The following is a 21,657-nucleotide window of genomic DNA, read 5'->3' as shown; positions in this document are numbered from 1 at the left end:
CCGGCTGACTTGAATACGTCCAACCCCTCCAGAAGCTCCCTAAATAAATCCTTGCTAATCCGTGGCCCAGGTGTGCCTCCCCGTTAACTCTTTCATTCTCAATCAAAGCCTGTAGGAATACAGGGGAATAATCATATTACCTTTCTCACACTGTTCTGCAGTGAAGGAGTCCTACCATTCCCACCCTTCCCCAGTGTAGTCCAAGAAGACATGAGGGCAGGAAAAAGGGGCAGATCCCAGACTGTACCTCAGTTCCACTTAGTGGAAGGCAACCCTTTTTTGACCAGCAGAATGTCAGAGCTGAAGTCCATATTCCCTGCCACTAGTCCAGTTATTACATTTTAAATATATTCATGGGCTGAATTTTAGGGAGGGTAACAAATGTTTTAGGCTAAACAACACCACTAGCAGAAGATCAAATGCTTACAAACCAATTAAGAATGAATTTGGATTGGAAATTAGATTAGCAACTACCAAAGGAATGAAGCTTTGGAAAGGTCTTCCAAGAAAAGCAGTGGAGGAAAGACTGTCAGTCACTTTAAGACTGAAATAGATACATTTATGGAAGGGGTGGTCTGATGGTATAAGGAATGTTTATTTTAACAATCAGCATGTGTGTAATGAAGAATCAAGTATTTGCCTGTCCCTACATTAAAGTACGGAAGTCATTCTATAGTAGTGTGGTGCTTATCTGGCAACCCCATACGTCAGGGTTATTCCTAGTCATCTGTGAAGGCCAGTAAGATTTTTTTTTCTATTCATGAATGTTATTGGCTTTTGGGGTAGGTGAGAAGATCTGCCTTCCTCTGAAGCATTGGGATGTTGTCCAGACCTGTGGCTATGAGTTTTTTACTTGTGTGCTGACGCTTCTGTTGATACTTAGAAAATGCAGAGTTTCCTGACTAAAGGGTCATTTCTTCATGTAAGAGTAAGCAACATTTTAATAAATTAAAGCTGAGGTCCGATGCAATCAAAAAGCACAAATCATGGTTCTTTCACTGTGCAATAGCTAGACGGAACAAAAAATTGCTTTTCCGTTCTTACAAAACTGCACTCTAGATGACAACCTTAAAGCACTTTGAAAACCTTAAAGAATGATATCTCATAACACTTGCTGAGATAAGTAAACAGTAGCGTAACATGGGGTGTGTGAGCAGGGTATGTGCCCCAGGCACTGCCTAAGGCAAGGGCACCAGGGCTAGTGACAGGCATTCAAAAAGCCTGAGCCTGAATTGATTCAACCTTTGCAGATTAGTCTAACCTTGCTAGGCTGAACCTGTTTCTAACCATACAGACAATCCCTCTGGATTGAGGAAATTCAGGTACATGCCTGCAGTGGCTCAGGCTGGAAGCTGGAGAGCACTACAGTAGCCCTCCTTGCCCTTCCACAGAGCTAAACTGAGGGGAGAGTGGCCAGGCCCCAGCAGGGCTCTGATTAGAGAGAGGTGTGAAACCCCACCCTGCCTGCAGTCCCAGGCTTTTTTCTGCTCCCTGCTCAAGGGGTTGCGGTGTTGCCAGCCTGCAGCCCTGGGCTAGCACTCTGAGGCAACGGGGTGTGTGCAGTGCATGCATCTGTTGATGATATGGAGCTTTTCACTCCCCCCCATACTGTCTGCAGCAAACTGACAGGCAATCAAACAGGGGGAGGGGGAGAGTTGATAACAGTATTTATTGCCCTTATCTCTGTTTATTTCCCAATTAAGAAAACAACAGAGAGACATTACCAGCTATCTGTTGATTCAGCACAGACACATCATGTGGTCTACTGGCTAATATACAGGCACTTCAGTAAAGGCAGAGGAGAGAGGGGAATTTGTGCTTATCAGAGAGTGGTGAGGGGGAGAGAGGGGAGCAAACAGCTCTTCTCAAAGGTTTCCAAGGAAGGACACTACCTGTTGATTAGCTCCAAAAAGCCTGTCTGCCCTTGTCTGTCTCACAGCAGGAACTGTACCCATCATGTGGTCTGCTAGCTAATCTGGAGGTGTCTGAGAAGGCGGGGGTGGGGGGGACGGGAATAATCCCTGTTTAGCATGGAGAAGCCAGGCAGACAGAGGGGATGGGCCAGCCCTGATGTGGAGCAAAGAGCCCACGCAGCCCAGAGAGCATGCTAAGGTGCTGGGGGTATCTGGTTAATCTTAAACCAGCAAAGGGTCTGGGACAGGCATTGCAGAAACTGGTTGGAGCCAAATCAGTTAAGTCTGATACTACACTCAACCAGATTTATCCTAAACCTGTTTCAGTCATTTCCAAACTGGTCTATGTGCACTGAACATCTGTTCAGTTACAGGATTAAACCAGTTTCTGATCACTTAAACCAGTTTATGTGTACTGTCTGTCCCTAGCCCAGGAGGACAGGGATAGAGTGTCTCACTCTTCCGTCCCAGGCTCCACCTGCACAGAGGGCTGCAGAAAGTAGATGGCACAGACAATGTATGTAATCGAGCACAAGGTGTTTTGGAAAATGTAGTTTTGTAGGCCAGCAGGAGAGTTCACTGTTGCTGAGGATAGAATTAACACAATTTTATGCCACCAAATTAAGCATTTTTTTTGCCCTCTCAACCTGGGCTTCAGCAATAAAGCAATGGGGAGAAAGTTGTGTCCCACTCCCCTTTCCTCCCCGGCAGCAAACTCCACTGCTACTCTACAAAACTATGATTTCCAGAAGATCTTGCACTCCATGACACACCGTCTTGCTGCTGCTCCTGTGTGCTGCCTCATGGAGAAGCCAGAAGGAGGTGGGGAAGGGTGAAAGAGGACTGACTGTCTCAGGAATATTCTTTGGATGTTTTGCCTCTGTAAGTAAATACTATCCTCTTACAAATCAGGTAACAGAGGCATGGTAAAATTAAAATTAATATTTTCTCAGACAGCCAATTGAGTTGGCATCCTGCTTCATCTGAAAACCTAGCCCTATCTTGATTTCTTTCTAGATAACAACACAGTCAACTAACATGGCTCCAGATGTTAGCTGGGGTTTTTTAGTCATGTTAGACACATTCAGCTGAGTTGATACATTAAGCTCAAAACTGGGTATACATGTCTGAACTGAGGTCAATCAAGAATGATTGTAATGGAGCCAATACTTGGAATCACAGTTTTATATTTCAGCCACAAAATCTCTTCCCTCTCTTTGTGTGTAAATTTAACCTTTCCTTTAGCCTACGTTATATTATGTCCTGCTCAGGGCAGATGCTAAGGGACGGCCACTTCCCCTGACCAGGAACTTACATAGCAGAACAACTCCCAGTGGGGCCATGTGGTTTTCGTGTAATTACTGTTATTGTTCCCCATTCAAATAGTGTCTTTGAACAAGGAGCAACTGCATCACAGCCTGAGGCTGAGAGGACTGCAGCCCTCTCTAGGAATAGAATATTGCCCTAAATCCTACGAGGTATATGGGGCAGATGAAGATGGTGTTTAGATGCACTAGTGATGACACCATTACAAATGGGATATGAATCAGGCACTTACTTCCAGAAGACCAAGATATAGGGCCAGGCAATATTCCACCTAGTGGACATCTAAGTGGGCTTATGCACTTAATTCCTGCTTGGTTTTTGAAAAGCCATCAATGCACCTGCTTTTTGCAACACGTCATCATTGGACCCTAAAAGCTGAGTCCAAAGAAACAGTGAGAAGGAAAATCTCCTTCCATATTAATGGCTTTCCAAGAAGTTGAGCAGGGTGGAATAGAGTCTGGGCTGAAGTTCATCACAACCTTTACCAGAGTCATGTGAACCATACAATAGTACATAGCTTTGCCGATGGAGCCACATGGCTAGTTTAACATGAATCATGTCTAGAAATGCTTTAAAACAGGGGTGTTCAACTCAATGAGTTGACTGACCAGGTCCAGATGGCAGATACTCTTGCTGCAACCCAGCAATTAATACTGCTACCCTCAACCCCAATCACTGCAGCTTCCAGAGCCTCTGTGGTGGTGTAGCCAGAAACCAGGGAGCTAATAATTCTGTTGCTCAACCCCTGCCACCAACTGTTGCTAATTTTAGTCACCAGCAGTGATTGAAAAAACAAAATTCAGAGGCGGTTTTCACTGCTTGGTTGCTGGCCATACTGACAGTGACTTTGGCAGCCATAGCAATAAAAGTTGAGCAGAGGTGGCATTAACTACTTTGCTCTTGGCAGCTGTGGCCAGAAGCCCCATAGATCAGATGACCCAACTCCTCAGATCAGATCCAGTTCATGGGATATACATTTGACATCCCTGCTTTACAATAAACAATGAGAGATTATTAGTGTTGCATTAGGTTTTATAACCTGGGGATAAATGCTACTGTACTTTAAGTGTTTCATCTTTTCATTCCTTGAATATGATGAGGGCTTTGCGTCACCCTCACCAGAATATTTCTCCCCCCAGCACAAATAAGGATAAATACAAAATTGTAAAGAGAATCCAAACATGGGCCAGTGCTGGGATACTAGAGGAAAGGAATGAGTTCAAAAGAAGGACGCTGGAGGGGTAAAGCAAATTCTGGAGCCACAAGTGAGTAGAAGCTGCTCCACACAGGCTTGGTATGAAGTAAGGCAAGGGACTTGCAAGTGCAGGTAGATGAAAAGAAGATTAAGGTTAGCTGAAGTGGGATGTGTGTGAGGAGGGCAGTTGGAAGCAGACCTGAGCAAATAAATGCCTTCTAGTTTGTTGACAAGGAATGAAAAATCAAAAGAAAAGCCATTTGAGGTCAACTTCAAATGAAATTTTCCCAGAAAAATGTAAAGTAAAATATTCACTTTTGAATTTTTAAATGTTTCTACTTAAAATAAATTTACAGACATAATTGTGTTTCAAAATGATAAATTCCAGCCATTAAGCATAGAAAATGTTGAAATAAAACATTCTGAATTTTTAAAGTCCTGTTTTTTGTTTTCCTCTGATGCAGATTTGATGAGTGAGACATGATTATCCGAAACACTTTTAGCGAAAGGGTGTAGCCCAACTCTACCATCCTGAGGAGAGGTGAAAGGACAGAGGTAGTTCAAGTGAACTAGTGGAGAGCTGTTGAGGTAAAAGTAGGGAATTGGAATGTGATGTGGAAAGGAACAAGAAGCCCAGGAAGAAACCAAGAGGAAAAACATTGCTGAATGTCTGACATTAGTGCTTGTCAAAGAATAGCTAACAAATACTGCAGTTGGTACCATTTGTGGAGACAATATGTGAATTTTGACAGGTGCCCCTATCTCTATGTGGGCATTTTTAACTTGTGTACTTATTAACATCTATAGCTAAGAGAACTAAGGCAATTAGGAAAATGGAAAAAGCAATCAAATTTCATGCAGCTGATGGTACATTAATATCTCCCCAATCTCATCTTCTTTCCCAACATATCATGCATAATTAGGGTGCATATGGTAAATAGAAATTGGTATTGAAGCCAGCATCAGAGGAAAGCCACCAGGCATGTTTCACCAATCCTTGTACGCAAAATAATAAATCTGCTATTTCTGTATTGCAGGCAGGGTTTGAATTACTGCGGGAATTGTGGGGGGGGGATAAGCTCCCCCATAAGAGATGAGACCCCTTCCCTGGCCCTTTCCACACCTCAGGCAGTGGCGGTGGCAGTGGCTCCTTCTGGCTTCTGGCTGACCGCTGCAGACCCTCCCCCAGGAGTTAGAATATAATTCAAACCCTGATCAGAGGGCTGTTTACATGGCAGTCCACAAGAGGTCTGCATGCAGCCTGCAGGCTCTGGTAGCTGCCTCTCCCACTGCCAGACAGCAAAGAAGGGACTGGGGGGTCCACATGTCACCTATGCAGGTAGAAGGGGCAGGGGCTGTGTGTCTCCTTTAGGGGAGCCAGGGAGTCTGCTTGCTGCTGACACAGCCCATGCAGTAGGGAAGACCGTGGGGGGCTGCCCCTGCAGCATGTAGACTGCACAGAATGCAGACCTGGGGCCACATGCAGCACTGCAATCACACTGAAGTTGTACAGCCCTGCTTTAGGGAAATGCCGGGCTTTAAATATCATTCACAGCCATGTTGCTTCTGGGGACAGTTCTTCTAGGAAGAATGACACCAAAGGACTTAAATAGGCTGACACTGCAGTTTGCGTTGGCAGGTGGGATGCTGGAAAAAAGAAGCAGTCCTAAGGCTCCCCTGTACCACAGTCAGGAAATGCAACTGCAGCACATGACCTGGGCTATCCAGACTCACCTATTGATTGTACTGAAGACACAGTAGCCTAGGGTCAGCACAGGCTACACAAGTCCCTGGGAACCTTGTATGGCTAATCTGTACTGAAGCCTGCCCTGCTATATCTTCACTGCTACTGTTACCCAAAGTAGCTAGATTCTAGCTACAAGCATAGAAGACCTGTCTGTCAAGTAATAGATCAACTTGCCGCCCTTTATGAGAGAAGCAGAACAGTGAGTAGGATGGACTACCACTTTAAAACAAAAGATAAATAAGCTGAACCATTAAGGGTCTCTTTCTTTTATTGGAAATCATTATTTCATTACAGAAATTATGTTGGTACTTTACAGTTCATAATACCAAATAGGAGCCATAAGCGAACGATGTAATGCAAAGTAGTACTGATTTTTAAAATGTGAAACAATTATTTCTCTCCCCTGTTCACAGAGGCTTTATACAGCTTGGCCTGATGGGATTAGCAGGAAATGCAAATACTGTTGAATACTCTAAATTTAATACCTGTAGAGAAATTATGCACTGATGTGTTTTACCCAGATAATTAATGGGATAAATTCAAAAGGCTTGTACTCTACAATGGTGTATTGATTCTTCTGTATATAAAATTTCTTTTTACTAATAGGTAAGGTAGAATCACTATCTTCTGCTGTTATTTGGAAAAGCTGGGTCCACAGTGTGAGAAAAAGTGTTTTGGGAATACAAAGTGGGAAAGGACCCCTAATATTTTCTGTACTGGGATACAGGACACACGCTAATATCTACATTCCTTTTAGATTGCCAATTATTATGCATAGGTTTTCTGTGAAATTATTTGTTTGGTTGACTACTCTATTCTGTAGAAAGTTTACTTCAAAGTTTTCATTAACCTGTCCTGTAATGGCTTTGCCCTGACCATTTAACTGTAAGAGTATTACCAGTGAATTTGAAGGTCACTCTAAAAAATAAACTATGCACACTAAGCATCTTGTGAATTTGTGACACAGTGATTTCACCTCAACACATCTCAATGAATAATTCAGCTGTGTCATGCAACCAGCTCTGTGGATTTCTGCGATCATGCTGCTGAATAAATGAAGAGGATTAGAATTAAAGAAGCCAGGGAAATTTAGAGAGCTCATTGGATTCTGCTTTTAAGCATCCTGGCAAGCTAAGGGATGACTACTCTGGTGCATTAATAGCACAGTCTCCACAGAGTTTAATGTCAGGTTATGTATGATGATCAAAGGTCATACAGAGTGGTGCTTTTAAAGCCTTTTGGAGCAACAAGATTATGTTAAATAATCTGTAGATACCTTCTTTGCTGAGCCAGGGATCTTTATCTATAGTCCTATGGGACTGAAAACGGAAAAATCTGGGGCCTGATCCAATCCCATTCAATTCAGTGGAAGGACTTTAATGGGAGCTACGTCAACCATGAATTAAACCATTTGTTTTCTGGCACTTTGGAGGAAACAAAAAGGGAAAATAAGAGCCATATTTAGATAACTTCTGGACAAAAAGGGTTTTTTCTGCCTTGTTCTCAGAAAGTCTGGAGGTAAGAGCACTAAGGCATGATATAGAAAACCTAGATCTGGTTTCTTCCTCATCCTTAGGGGTCTCATACTCATCCTCCAGTTCTCAGGCAAATGCACTCACCATTGGATTGTTCTGGCCTGAGCTGGTCTCTGTCATTCCTGTTGACATTGTTCCACTGTACATGAATAATTTTATGTATACAATAATGACAAGTTGAGTTTAATGTACTTATATTTATAAAAGCATGTTTTTTATATTACTTTTGCAGGAACACAGCTGTCCTACCTGCCAGGTAAGTGTCATAATCAGGATATAGTGTCCTTCTCTCTCATGCTCCCCTTCTAAGAACATTTGCTTATTCACAGGGGAAAAGGGATTCCCAAAGTTTAAACTTCACATTTTGCCTGATTCAGAACAGCAATTTGAACCAAGGTCTTTTCTCTCTCAGGAGAACGTTATAACTTCCAGACTATAATCTATTCTAATGTAGATGTTTTCACTGGGTGCGTCTACACATCCATCAAAGTGCTTTTCCTAATACACATTTGATTTAGTACCTCCAATAGGAGGTACTAAATTAATGTGCATTAGGTTGCCCTAATGCACAGGAGTGAAAGTGTATGCTTTTTAGGTGACACTTAATGTGCAATAGCCTGTTCTATTGTGCATTAGCATACTAGCACAGTTTTTTACTTTCCACTTTAATGCACAGTAGAATAGGCTACTGATCATTCAAGCACATGTGTATATGTACCCAGTGTCTCCTATTCAATCTGTTCCCCACTGTGTACAATACTTACATATTCAGAGAGATAGAGATAAAATTAATTTATAGTATTGTAGTTAGGGAAATCTTATGGGTAACAGTGATCCGAAGAGGAAGGAATTTAAATTATATCTGTCACATCCTGTACAAATGCCCTAACCACCTGAACATGAGGGGCAAAAGCAAAGCACCAACACCATTGCTCCTCCTCTCCTCTGATAAGTTTGTGAATCTAGCTCTCCATTTTTATTACATCTAAGAATAGTTGGCTGATTTGGGTTGAATTTCCAAATAGCTTTAGAAATAACCAAATTCCTGCTTTTTAGTAAGCTTACTATCTGAAAAAAGTGGGGGAGGGGACTCTAAATTAAAGTAAAGAAAAATAAAATAAAACAACATAAAGAAGCCCAGCTCTAGGTATATGCCCCAGCTATGTGAATCACATAATGACTTCTTTTTCAGTCTATTATCAGTCAAGATATTGTCATGGCACCCACTGATTATGAATGACACTCTTAAAATTGTACTGTAAGAGTGAAGTTGCCGTGATGGTCCAGCATTATGCAAGAGGAAAGGATTTCTTAGGGTCATATCATTTATTAGATCAACTATGTAGTTAGCATAAAGTTAGACATTTTTTTTTAATGTAGGACAATTTTCCTCAGGATTTCTAATCACTGCTTTATCAATACTCTCCTGTTGCAGGGTTATGGCAACTAGGTGTCTCCTTACACTTTCAAACAGTGTGAACAACCATGTTCTTCTCTTTTCTACTCAGTTATTCCAGAAAGATTGAAACATTGGAAGCCTATCCACCTTGGCTTCGTTCTTATGGTTTTTTAACTAATTGCAAGGATAGCAACTAGCCAACCTAGCAACGAAACCTACAGAGAGTTTTCGATCTGTGCGGTGGGATGAAAGTTCAGCAAACCTCAAAAAAGAATCATAGAAATACAGATGTGTATGATACTTTTGCATTTGAGAAGACAACTTGGAGCACCCATCCTGATGGATGTCATGCTTCTTGAAGGCAAAGGACCTGAAGAGTGCCTGCTATTGGGCAAGGGACAGTAATTATTGGTTAGACACTGGTTATGTCATGCTGTCTTCTTGTGGGGAGTGAGGCAGAATTTTGGTAGCGGATGACAGTTTTGAGCCATGTTTCATGACTTCAGGTTGTAGTCTAGACACTATGGACAAAGAGCTAGAACTACTTTGCTAGCTAGGAGCCTGGTCACTGTCATGTACAACTAGACCCAGAAATGCAAGCCCTTCTGCCGACTGCCAACTGTTGCACCATTCTCAACAGTACTCCGACCGTCAGTAGGGACAAATAATGGTAGGTACGCATACTTTTCAGATTTGAAGTGCATGCTAATGTTTGCACCTGGAATGTGTTTGTATTGTTGAACCTGGTTACCACCAACATAGCTTAATGTTAACACCTGTTCTGAGAACAGCACACCTTTTCCCTCTGCATAGAGACTACCAATTGTGCCTCCCCATCCCTGTCCTCAAAGTGCTGGCACCCAGCCCAACCATGCCCTTGCCCCAAACCCCTGCAGTCTTGTGTGCACAGTCCTCACACTCCCCCCTGGACACAGCTATTGGTACTTCCTCTCTTTCTCCCAAATTTTAATGTGCTGCTTGCAACTCCCGTTTCACTGAGTGAGTCTCTACGTGTGGTAGCTGATATAAAATGGAGAAAGAAACATTTTTCTCTAACACGGTTGTGTGAACCCCTCTCTAATTTTTCTCTAGTGATTTTTTTTGCTTGCTTTTTTGCTTGTTTGTTTTGTTCTGCATTTGTTGAGCAATAAAATAAATGGCCCAAATCCTACTCAACTTCTACCTCCTTCCTACAGCGAGCATAATAAGTGTGTGTCTGGACTCAGGGATCTACTTGGTAACTGTGTTGGTCTGAGACAAAAAGAAATGCAAAACTCTAGAACTCTTGGTTCAGAAATGATGCCTGTTATTAGACCAACTAAGGAGTCACAAAAAATATCTTTTTCTGCAAGTTTTTGGGTACACACACCCTGCCTCAGGCTCAAGGAAAATTAAAGATGGTAAAAAGTCCCCATAGGCAGAGCCTGGACTCAGGAATAAAAAATCATATCCACCTAGACACACATATTCAGTGGAAATCTATTTCACTTCAAATATCCTACGGGCGTGTGTAGACAAAATGGGGGCCATAAATTGAAGTGGTGAGTTTTAAAAAACACTGCTTCAAAGCAGTGGCTGATTAAACCCCTGTGTCATGCATACCCCCCGCTGACTTACCTACCTCTCCAGCAGGGAGGGGAGGGCAAGCTGCAGGGAGGGAAAAAAAAGATCAGGCTCACTGCTTTTCTTGGGCAGAGCCTGCCTTCCCAGGCTGCTGCCAGCCTGCCTGCAGAGCTTTCTGCAGAGCCACACAGCTGCACAGAGCCCGGTGCTTCACTCCATGGCTATAGGAGCAGCAAACTAAAACTCCTCAAAGGAGTTTTAGTTTCCTGCACTCCAAGTCATTTAAGGTGCATTATACCGCTGAATTTCTTACAGCGGCTGGGATTAATGCACAATATGCCACCAAGGCGTGCAAACACAGACACCATTAAACTGGTGCAAAAGCATTTAGCCTGCTTTAAAGTGTCATGTACACACCCCTCATTTCATCTGCACATGCCCTAATTACAAATTACCTAGTCATGTAACTGCCATTTTTGGCACTTGTTCACAGTTTGTGCTCCAACTCCACATGCAGTGTAGATAGGTCAGCATATGTGCAGTAGGTTGCATATTACTTGGGCAAAGCATTGCCATTTAGGCATGTAAGGTGAAAGAGGATTCTGCCTAAGGCTCTCCTATTTTCTCCATAGGCAGCTTAGAATCCAGTTCTATTCACTCTGCATAGATGAACAGGTCTCCTATTTTGACAGTTGGCAACCTTCACTGATCCTAACGAACAGACAAGCATCTAGATCCTATTCTACCAGTGGTAACTCTCACATGTCTACTTTATATGTATGGCTCCAGTTCATTCTAAGGAAGATGTCAACATGGAGGAGGACCCACTAGCTCAAAAGACTAGTAGCTTGGAGACCACAGAGTGAAAGATCCAAGTTCTGGGCCCTCTCCAATCCAAGGAGATTATAATCCTCATCTCACAGTTTTCTAGAAAAGTGCCCAAACCAACAGGTCATTGGCTAGGCAGGGTCATAAAGCAGCCTTCACCTCTCATGTGGAAGCTGCTAAACTGGGTAGTTAGAGATGAAAAGGCCATGGGGCCAGAAGGAGATCATGCAAGAGAGAGTATAAATTTGTAGCCAAGAATGGCACTGTTACGGGAAGGGGAAATCCCAAGGATCTGGCCTCTGCTCCCCAAAGCATTTATATTTTTTAGCCAAAGACTACTGAATAGGGAGACTTCCAACAACCTTCTTGCAAATATTCCAGCAAGTATCCTACAGTGCATAAAAGGAGGTAACAACTCAAGTACCCTGGGATACAAGCCCCTCCACCTTTGTAAGCCTCCTCCCATGTGCATGTTCTCATTCGTGGTAACAGAAGATAACTCGTTCATTTGTGTGCAGCTCTAGGCTTATGCCATAAGCTTCGCCTCTCATTGTTTAGCCCATTTCACATGTCTTAGGCCTGAGATCAATATTTAGGGCTTATGCCTGATCCTGTGTTAGAGGGATGATTGAAGGCTCCCTACTTTAGTACCCCTTTAATGTTTAAGAGCTTCTTAATTGTCATCCATTCAATTTCAAAATACAGTAAAACCCTCTGCTGGTTTTGCAACAGACACAGAACTATTAGTTTGCTCTCCTTTTATCCTAAACAAATTGGTCGTATATAAAGCTCGCTAGAGAATTACAGTTCCATTTTGCAGTATCTTTCAAGGTTTCAAAATTTGTTTTCATTTTATATTGAAACAGAAACAAAAAAAAACTTTTGAACGTTTTCACAAAATAGGTTTATGTTGAAATGTCCATCTCCATGCCAAAAGGTTAGGTTTTCAATTCAGTTTGTCTCTCTCTTTGGAAACAACTAGAAAATCTATCCTGAGTCTAAATAGCCTGCCCATTGAGAAAAATACATCACTGCACAATGGTTCAGCATTGACATAATTACATGTCCTGACACGAAGATACTTTGCTGAAAATATTCTGAACAGCTATCGTCAATTAGCAGGACTTTTGCCTTAGAGATCTTACTCAACAAAATATGCAATGACTGAAAATCTCAGGGCTAATGACTTTTCAGTTTTGTTTATTTCTGAGACAGCAAATTAATTCAATTAATTTAAATATGCCATGCATTTTTAATGCAACAATTTGTAACCAGAGTAATACCTTACAGGCTTAAGAATGCTAATGATATAATTAAGCTTGTTTATAGAAATCTGCAAAGGATAGGATGCTACAGCCATGAAATGTCTGTATCTTTGACAGGGAAACTGGATGGCTTAAGGGTCTGATAATAAGAAACGGAGCCTTTCCTTTCTAGATCACTGGTTTGCATTTCAGTTAGGTTCTTAGCAATAAGAAATTATTATCAACAGAAGACAGGCAAGTGTCCTCTAAGAAATGAGTTTGTAAGGTCAATTTGGTTCCTAGTGGATGGGTATCCACATTCCAAAAATGGCCAGCAAGTCTTGCATTAATCAGTAGTCTCGTCTGCAGTCTTAGCAGCAAGGTCAGGTACAAGGTCATGAAGACTGAATTAGTGTCTACCAACAGGTATAGTATGTATTCAGCCTGTGAAACTGAAAATCCTTCTCTAAAATCAGTTTTGTAGTGTTCACTCAAATTAAGTTCCCTTTTATGTTAGGTCACCAAAGAAAACCTTTCTTCCCACCAGATCTTAGCTACTTTGCAGTTAGGAGTAGAGCAGATTTGCACCATTGCTATTGCAGCCTTGATTTGAAAACTAGGATGAACACGTATAACTAAAGATATAAAATGAACTGTGAATGCTCTATTATGCGTATTATTATGTGTGATCCCACAGACTATAAGATTGCAAGAACTCAGCATGATTGTCTATAGAAGTTGGCAAAACATCACCATTGGAAAAATGAGCAAATTCGATAAACAAATCAATGGGACTGCAGCAAAGATGGGACCACACAAGGCTATTGTAATGGAATAACATTATTGGTTCTTTTTCATATTTTACAGAAATATTATTTCTGAAAAAGCCTATTTTTATTTGGTTCCCTAAATGTTGATTTTAGCACCTAATTTGGAGGAATTTGCATATAAAAGGTTAGGAAAGTTTTAGGGTCCTAAAATCCAGAGATCAGCTGAGCAGGTAATATTTAGCTTTTTTAAAATGCAGTATTGAGTCTTAATTTATCCCAGAAGATTTTTATTGAAATGTATCATACTGTTTTGCTTACAATTTTAATAGTTTGTCTGAGTTGTTGCTTTTTATTAACACAAACATTCATTTAAAAAAAAGCCCTATTTAACAGTATTATTCATAAGGTGCTACAACATCTACCCATGAGCTGCAGCGATGCAGCTCGGCACCTCAGCAATGCAGTGTCAGCAAGCACAAACCATGACTCCACCGCTACATTACTGTAGCGATGAGCTATGTCACCATAATTTGTCGCTACAGCATCGTAGGGTCAGAAACAACCCATGCGCCAGTGGGACTGCACAGTACTAGTGTATTGTGCAATCATTTAGTAGTTGTTAAAGCAAGTACTAAATGACTGCAAAGTACCAACTACGCAGTCAGGTGCACGTGTAGATATCCCCAGATTGTATTTTTTGTCTTCATGGAGTATTTCCATCCTGATGTTACATAAGCTATTCCTTTTCTCTTCTCTTTCCAGAACACAAGAAGAAAATTGCAGTAATTATAAATCCTTCATTAAAGTGACTCAGTCTCAAAATGCCGGGGTGTATTCACAGTTTACCTCAATGGCCATATTTGTGGCAGCTATTACAAATGAGGTGAAATATAAGTCAATGTCATACAGCACTACTCTGGTTTATCTCTGTTGCTAACACTGGTAAACAACTTTCACAACAATTCAAGTCAACTAACCATCAGAAATAGGATCAGCTAGTATCTAAAGACTTTAACCACTTTCCTTTTTTCCTGAAATGCCTCAGTCCAAAGTCTTGTTTTAAAGGGAATTCCAAAAAATTGCAGGCACAAGTCTATTGGAAACATACTGTACCTGATAAGTTTGAAGCAGTAAAATAACATGCACACCCTATTTTTTCATGTCTGGTAAAAAGAACCAGACTGACGATATGCACCTTGATAGACTGCCAAAAACAAAACTGCCCTATGAAGAAGGACTGAAGGATAAATAGGTCTAGTGATACCCTGATTATGTTCATCATTAAACTGCAACACTGTGGCTGTGTCTACATGAGATGCTGACTGTGCAGTAGCCTGTGATTACTGTGCAGCAGCGTCGTGTGGCAGGAAGCACGGTACAATGCTACTGCGCAGTAATATCAGGCTACTGTGCAGTCAGCATCACAAAAAAGACATTCAGTGATGCTATTGTGAGGTAACTCCAGTTACCTAGCAGTCATTTAGTAATTGTTTATACAAGTGTAAAAAGACTGTGCAGTAATGACTGGTCAGTCAGCATCTTCTGTAGCCCCAGCTTGTAGCACGGTTGCAACAGAATGCTCAGTGTAACACTGCCACTCGTCAGTGGCAGTGGCATTTCTTGCTAAAAATGTCTGTTTTTGCCTCTAGCTGAAGTAGCCTCTCGAGTTTTACTAGACTGAACTATAGAGACTTCTGCTAACTAGCAAGTGCTTCTGTTGAAGGTAGGTTTGGTACTTACCGAGTACATCTACACATTTATTAATATTCATTAATGCACTTTTGCTTCTATGCATACCTCTAAAGTGAGGACACTTTTACATGTGCTCTGGGGGTGGGGGGCACACTTTAATGGCTCTGAGAGTTGCTGTAATTAAAGTGCCACTGTATCTCATGTATCAGTGTCCACACACTTAAAATGGTGACAGGCGTGTTTGAAATAAAATTTGTTTGGCGAGCTTTAGTTCAAGCACCCCGCTGCCATTTTTAAGCACAGGAACACTGATGCATGAGATGCAGAAGGCTGCTGGAGCGTGGCTAATGCCACACTCCAGCAGACACAATTAATCTGTTTTGAGATTAAGTTTGAATTTCAGTGTGATGAAGCAGTCTTACTGCTCATGTATAGGCACACTGAGGTACTAACTAAATGCACTTTAGATTTCCCTAATGCACATTAGCAAAAGCACACATTTTTTTAGTGATGCTTAATGTACAGTTGCCAAATTTTACTGTGCATTAATGTACTAGCATGGTTTTTGCTGTGACACACTAACGTGCAGTGAAATAGACTACTGCACATTAAATCACACATGTAGACATGCCCACTTTTTGGTTCTGCAATGCTTTATTGTTTAAAATTCAAAACAAATTGACATCTGATGTCCTTTCCATCATCTGAAAGAAGAAATCATTTCAAAAAGAAAAATAAAGGAAGGAAGGAAGGAAGGAGTGAGTGAGTATAAGATGGTGGAGATGGTACAACTTCTGTGTCAGTTTTATGTGAACAAGAAATGTTAATGGTCAATCTTGAGCAAATCTGCCTTCAAATATTAATAAGTTAAAGGTAGAGGATTGAGGTTTATACATTTAATAGTGCAATTTTGGGGGGAAAAATGATTTCACACATATAACCCCTCAAAATGGAGTAGTATGCTACACGGGGGGGGGGGCATGTCTACACATGAACATTAACGCAGACACCATGTTTAAATATGTAGTCAGGACCACAGCACGTTGAGCTGGCTTGGAACAGCTGCAGCTGATGGGGGCCTGGAAGGTCAGGCTGACAGTCCAGAGCTGCTCCAACCTGGCTCAATGTGCTGTGGAGGGTCTGGCTGGGGCACAAGGGTGCTCCAGTGTGGTGTTAGCTGGCAAGTAGCCCCCACACTGAAGCACCTTTATACCCCAGCCTGCTCGGTACATGTATACTGCCGTGGAGTAAAAAAGTATTTACATGTACTATCCTGCTGTGAAGTTTATTAGTTTACTCCTGCCTAATAGCCCTACACATGCAGACACCAAGAAGTTTACTGTGGAGCTAATTAGCCTGCTCCGCAATAAACATCTTGTGTAGACATGCCCTGGAATGGGTCAGTGTTAGCTTCAGAACAGACCTACAGCTGCAACTTGACAGGGCTATGTTCCAAAAATGTACTATGACAGGTGCATGTCTAAAGCTCATGTGCTTGATAACCTTAAGAAAAGGAGCTTGGTTTGACTATAAGTGGGAATTTTATAAATCTCAAAAACAGCCACTTAAAGTCTTGGTCCCATTAAAAGTCAGTGGGAGTTTTGCAAGGATCTCATGCCAGGCACCCAATTACTCCGCTCTGGAATAAACATGTCAGAACTACATTTCAGAACCAAGTTGCAGGCTTTATTAAAGGAAATAAGGTAAAAATGTCTGGTCAGGCATATCAAGACAAAAAGAAATTTCTGTCCACTAGTGGATTTTTTTGAGAAATTGCACTACAAATATGCCTTTCAAGATCCCTAAATTTTTTGGATGTTTAAAATCTAAGTGTGGTTCTAGTTTGAAAACAGAATTTATCAGTGTGCATTTTATTTCTTATTGGTTTAGATCAGTGATTCTCAACATGGGTGCCAGGGCAACTTGGGATGCCAGTAGATCTTCTGAAGGGTGCCAGGAGGTGTGAGGAGGTAAGTTAGGTGCTAGGAGATAAGTGAATAAACTAAGCAGATAAGCAAAGGCTCAGGCTTGTCCCTACCTGGATGATCCCCCATCACTACTGCCAGGCCCCTCTGCAAGGAAGTAAGCACTGTAATTTATAAATTAGTTTTTGGAATTGGGTGCCACTCAATTCACAAAAGTTGTAAGGTTATAGAGGGGGCTTCAAGTCCAAAATGTTGAGAACTGCTTGTTTATATGCTCCACCAAAATCAAAGAGCACACTATCACACTGTTTAGCTTAAGTTGAAAGTAATTGTATCTTTACAATTACTTTTAAAAGTATCTTTACTTCTTAGAGACATTAGCTAAAGTAAAGGAATGCTAGAAAAATAGGAAGTAACGTTAACAAAATGCTGAACTTATTTCTCTCTTCTCTATTACATTTGCTGAACACTGCTTAAAATGCAGCCCGGAAAGAGATCATGTTGATTTGTGGCACTGTCTGTGGAATTTTTGATTCATCAACAGAGGAATGAATTATACTCATCCAAACATAGGTTCTGTTTCTACAATCTCTAACCTATCATGCAGATAATATTTAATAAATAATCCAAGTATAATGCAATACTAGTTACTTTATATATGCTAAATTTTACTGAACTCTCAGAACATCATTCACAGCTAGTCTTGTGTAAATTAATAAACCATTAAAACTATTTCAAAGATATTTAAATCATTTAAATGGCACAGCTATCTCAAGTGAACCTATTCCAATATGGACCAGGTTCTATTCTACCTAATAAACATCTAAGTGGGTTTAGGCACTTAAGCTGGATTGTATTCCATTATGTTCAAATCCCTGAAAATCCATTAATGTGTCTCCAAACCACTATCTTACCTATAAGGCTCAGTTATAAAAACAAAAAACCAACATGGAGGAGGATCCCTACCTTTTGTATTATCAGTGTTTCAGGGACTCAAGCAAATAGAATCACATTTAAGCACCTAAGACCACTTACATGCTCTATAAGTAAAATAGAATTTGGACGTAAGAAAGTGACAGAGGTCCAATTTCAGCAAGGTACCCATTGGTTTCAGTGTTTCCCATTGATAAAATTGAGAGGGAAAACAGTCCCCAAATAGTACAACTCTGAAGATAAATTCATGAACTGTTTGAGAGACCACGAGTGTTAAGATGAGAGTACACACTACAATTCGACCATATTAAGAGCACTTACAACTTGAACAATCACATATTAAGGTTTGTTAACAAATGTTAAGTGCCCTCAAGGCAGCTTAAAATTACACTACTTTGGATAACGGTTATCTTTGAATTGTGCTACCTAAATCAAGTTAACTTCTGGGTGTTCACATGAGATCAAAAACACCAATATGTGGTCCTCCAGTATCCCAGGAGGCATTGCTCTCAGGTAGACTAGCTATCATTCAGAACTCTATGGCCCTGGACTGACATCTGGGAATCATTGGGCAGCAGCTGAGTGCAGAGGAAGGTGAAAGGGGTGAAGGGGAGCAGGGGGGCCAAGGGAAGGGGCATGGCAAAGGGGGGGAAAGAAGCAGGAGTGGAGGGGGGAAGAGGGCAATGGTGGGTGGAGAGCTACCAAACTGCTGCCCTCCTGTGAATGTGGGTGGGTGACAGGTGGCAGGAGGATGTGGGGGAGGTTGGGGATTGGTGGGGAGGATGTTCCTGGGGCTGCAGGGGATGAGGACCTGGCTCAGACTGGTGCAGCTCGCTAGTCCAGCTTTGCACCGGAGTGGGTTGCATAGCTCTGGGAGGCACGCACAGGAGCCGCACCTCCCGGAGCAATGTGACCTGTTCCAGTGCAAAGCCAGATTAGAGAGCCACATGGGGCTGGGCCAGGTCCTCACCCCCCACAAGCAAAGTGGGGCAGAGGCGGGAGCTGGCCCTGGGGCCCAGCCCAGACAGGTCAGCCCATCGTGACAGGACCCAGCACACATTTCCTGCATGCTACGATGGGTCCTGCCACCCAGCTGGGCCCTTCCTATAGTGGCAGGACCCAGCCTGGTGTGCAGGGACCGCACGGAGCCAAGCCAGGTCTTACCAGCTGTGAGGCTGCTTGTGCAACCCAGCTGCACCAGGCAACATGAGCAGCCCCAGGGCCAGCAGGACCCAGCTTAGCTCTGCGTGGTCCCCACATGCTGGGCTGGACTGGGCCAGACAGCACAAGCACTCCAGAAACCGCACAGAGCCGAGCCGGGTCCTGCTGGCCCTAGGCTGCTCATGCTGCCCTACAGCAGCAGGACCCATGCTGGTGTATGGTTACCACATGGAGCCAAGCCAGGTCCTGCCAGCTCTGGGGCTGCTCATGCTGCCCAGCACAGCTTGGTGGCACAAGCAGCCCCAGAGCTGGCAAGATCCAGCTCGGCGCCGCATGGTCCCCACTTGCCGGGATGGGTCCTGCCAGTATAGGAAGGGCCCAGCCAGGTGGCAGGACCCGTCACAGCATGTGGGGACCATGTGCCATGCCAAGTCCTGTCACCATCGGTCAGTCTGGCTAGGCTGCCGGATATGAGCAGCCCCTGGGCTGGCAGGACCCGGCTCAGCTCTGCACAGTTCCTGCATGCCAGGCCAGGTCCTGCCACTATAGGAAGGGCCTGACTGTGTGGCAGAGCAGCCCCAAAGGTAACAGGACCTGATGGGCACAATACGCAGTTCCCTGTCCTATGTCCTGCCACCACGAGACTGGCCCAGCTGGGCAGCAGGAGGAGCCCCAGGGCCAGCAGGACCCAGCTGGGCTTAGCACGTGGTCCCCCCGCTGCTGCTGTGAAAGATCAGTTACGGGCCCTGGGTGTGGGGGCTTGGGACATCCAGGGTGGAGCTGGGACCCTGGGTGGGGGGTGGGTTTCCATGTGCTGGGGGCAGGGGACTGCACCCTGTGGGGGCCAGGGGACCCACCCCTCCTAAGCAGCCCTCTCACAAGGTCCCTCACACCCACAGTCCCCCCAGCAATTCCCCCCCACCTACCCACAGACCAACCCACATCCCTCCACATACACACACACACACACCTGCCTTCCCCCATACCCCTTCTCACTTCCTTCCTGCAAACACCACATCCCTCCATCACACACCCATCATGTGTGAAGAAAACAAAAAGCACACATCAACACAAACAGTATTTAGAATTTATTTTTTCATGATGATACAGACACTGGTAGGCTTCCAAACTGCTTTAACATTGTAAATGTACCAATAAATGATTACCCAACTGATTGCTCTCTCTCTCTCTCTCTCTCTCTCTCTCTCTCTCTCTCTCTCTGTGTGTGTGTGTGTGTGTGTGTGTGTGTGTGTGTGTGTGTGTGAGTGTGTGAATGGTTTTTTGTTTTAACTGTGGAACATGGATTTTGGGATATTTTTAAAAATGGATTTGGGATGCTGATGCAGCAGTTCAGCTGGCACAAGGGGTAGAGTCCCCAGGTACCAATTGGCTGGGCCCCAGAAGCTCCTGAGAGTGAGTAGCCCTCAGCTGCTTGCCAGGGCAGCTATTTGTATGGATGGGACCAGGACAGGGCAGCTTTTTATACTGCTGGGGACAGCACACATGCTGGCCCCAGGCTCTAGCTCCCCCTGGGGCTGCAGGCCTGGGAGGAGCCAGGCAGGGTTATTTTGCCCCAAGTGGCACAATTTGCTTCATAACAAAGTGCATGTCTGAGCACATGCACTACGGCAAAAACCCTGGCTCAAATTTGCACCACTTCTATTTGAGCTGCTGGAAGCGCATGTGCTTGTATGTGTGGAGGCGCCCTACCTGGTTAAACAGTGCTTACACTGGTAAAGTTGGCATATCAATCATCTTAACTCAACAAAGTGATACGAATCATCACAGGAATAATCTGATCCACCCCTCTTCAATGGCTCCCTATTCTTAATAACATACATCGTCCCCCATTAAGAAGAAAAAATACCTTAACTAAATTATGGACTAAAATAAAAATTAACCCCCAGCTGCCTACACATGAAGATCTCTTAAGCGCACTATGTCCAAAATTAAAATCTAGACATTCTGCCTGGAGAACAGCAATTTACCTTGAGCAAGATTCATTTAACAGCCAAGATGCTTGGACACCAGAGTGGCTCAATTCACTCCTTAATACAGAAATTATTGTTACAAATCCCATGATCAGATCAGCTGACAGCTCTTCCCAGATATCTTTGGTCTTCTCTAAACAGAATCAGGACCAGACATGGCAGATGGGGATTTCTGTTACATCACTGGGGCTGAACTATCTCACTGAACTGTGACTGTGACACCCCTTTTCAAACTTTGAATCATATAATCTCTGAATGCCCTCTTCATTCATTTAATGCAACTCTACTGGATCTGCACAATACTACACTTGAGGCAATCAGCTGGCTGGAAATTTTGGACATAAAATTGTGAATATGTTTCTTCTTACTTTGTGATCACAGTATCATCAGATGCTAAATAAAATAAACCCTGATTGCTGCCTCCTGTACTCCCCC

General features: G+C 43.0%; 1 long non-coding RNA gene across 1 annotated transcript in view; it reads left to right on the top strand.

The window, feature by feature from the left end:
- Positions 1 to 17,302, top strand: part of LOC109324229 — a 22,543-nt gene extending 5,241 nt beyond the window's left edge. Inside the window, exons 3-4 of the long non-coding RNA XR_002104885.1 lie at positions 15,721 to 15,736; positions 17,199 to 17,302. This is a non-coding gene — a long non-coding RNA (uncharacterized LOC109324229). The remainder of the gene's footprint in view (positions 1 to 15,720; positions 15,737 to 17,198) is intronic.
- Positions 17,303 to 21,657: the final 4,355 nt, after the last annotated feature.

This window comes from Crocodylus porosus, unplaced genomic scaffold (assembly GCF_001723895.1).
Source record: "Crocodylus porosus isolate Cpor-Errol unplaced genomic scaffold, CroPor_comp1, whole genome shotgun sequence".
NCBI classification, from domain to species: domain Eukaryota; kingdom Metazoa; phylum Chordata; order Crocodylia; family Crocodylidae; genus Crocodylus; species Crocodylus porosus.
The sequence above is the reverse complement of the archived record's forward strand: the minus strand, read 5'-3'. Positions and strand labels throughout refer to the sequence as shown.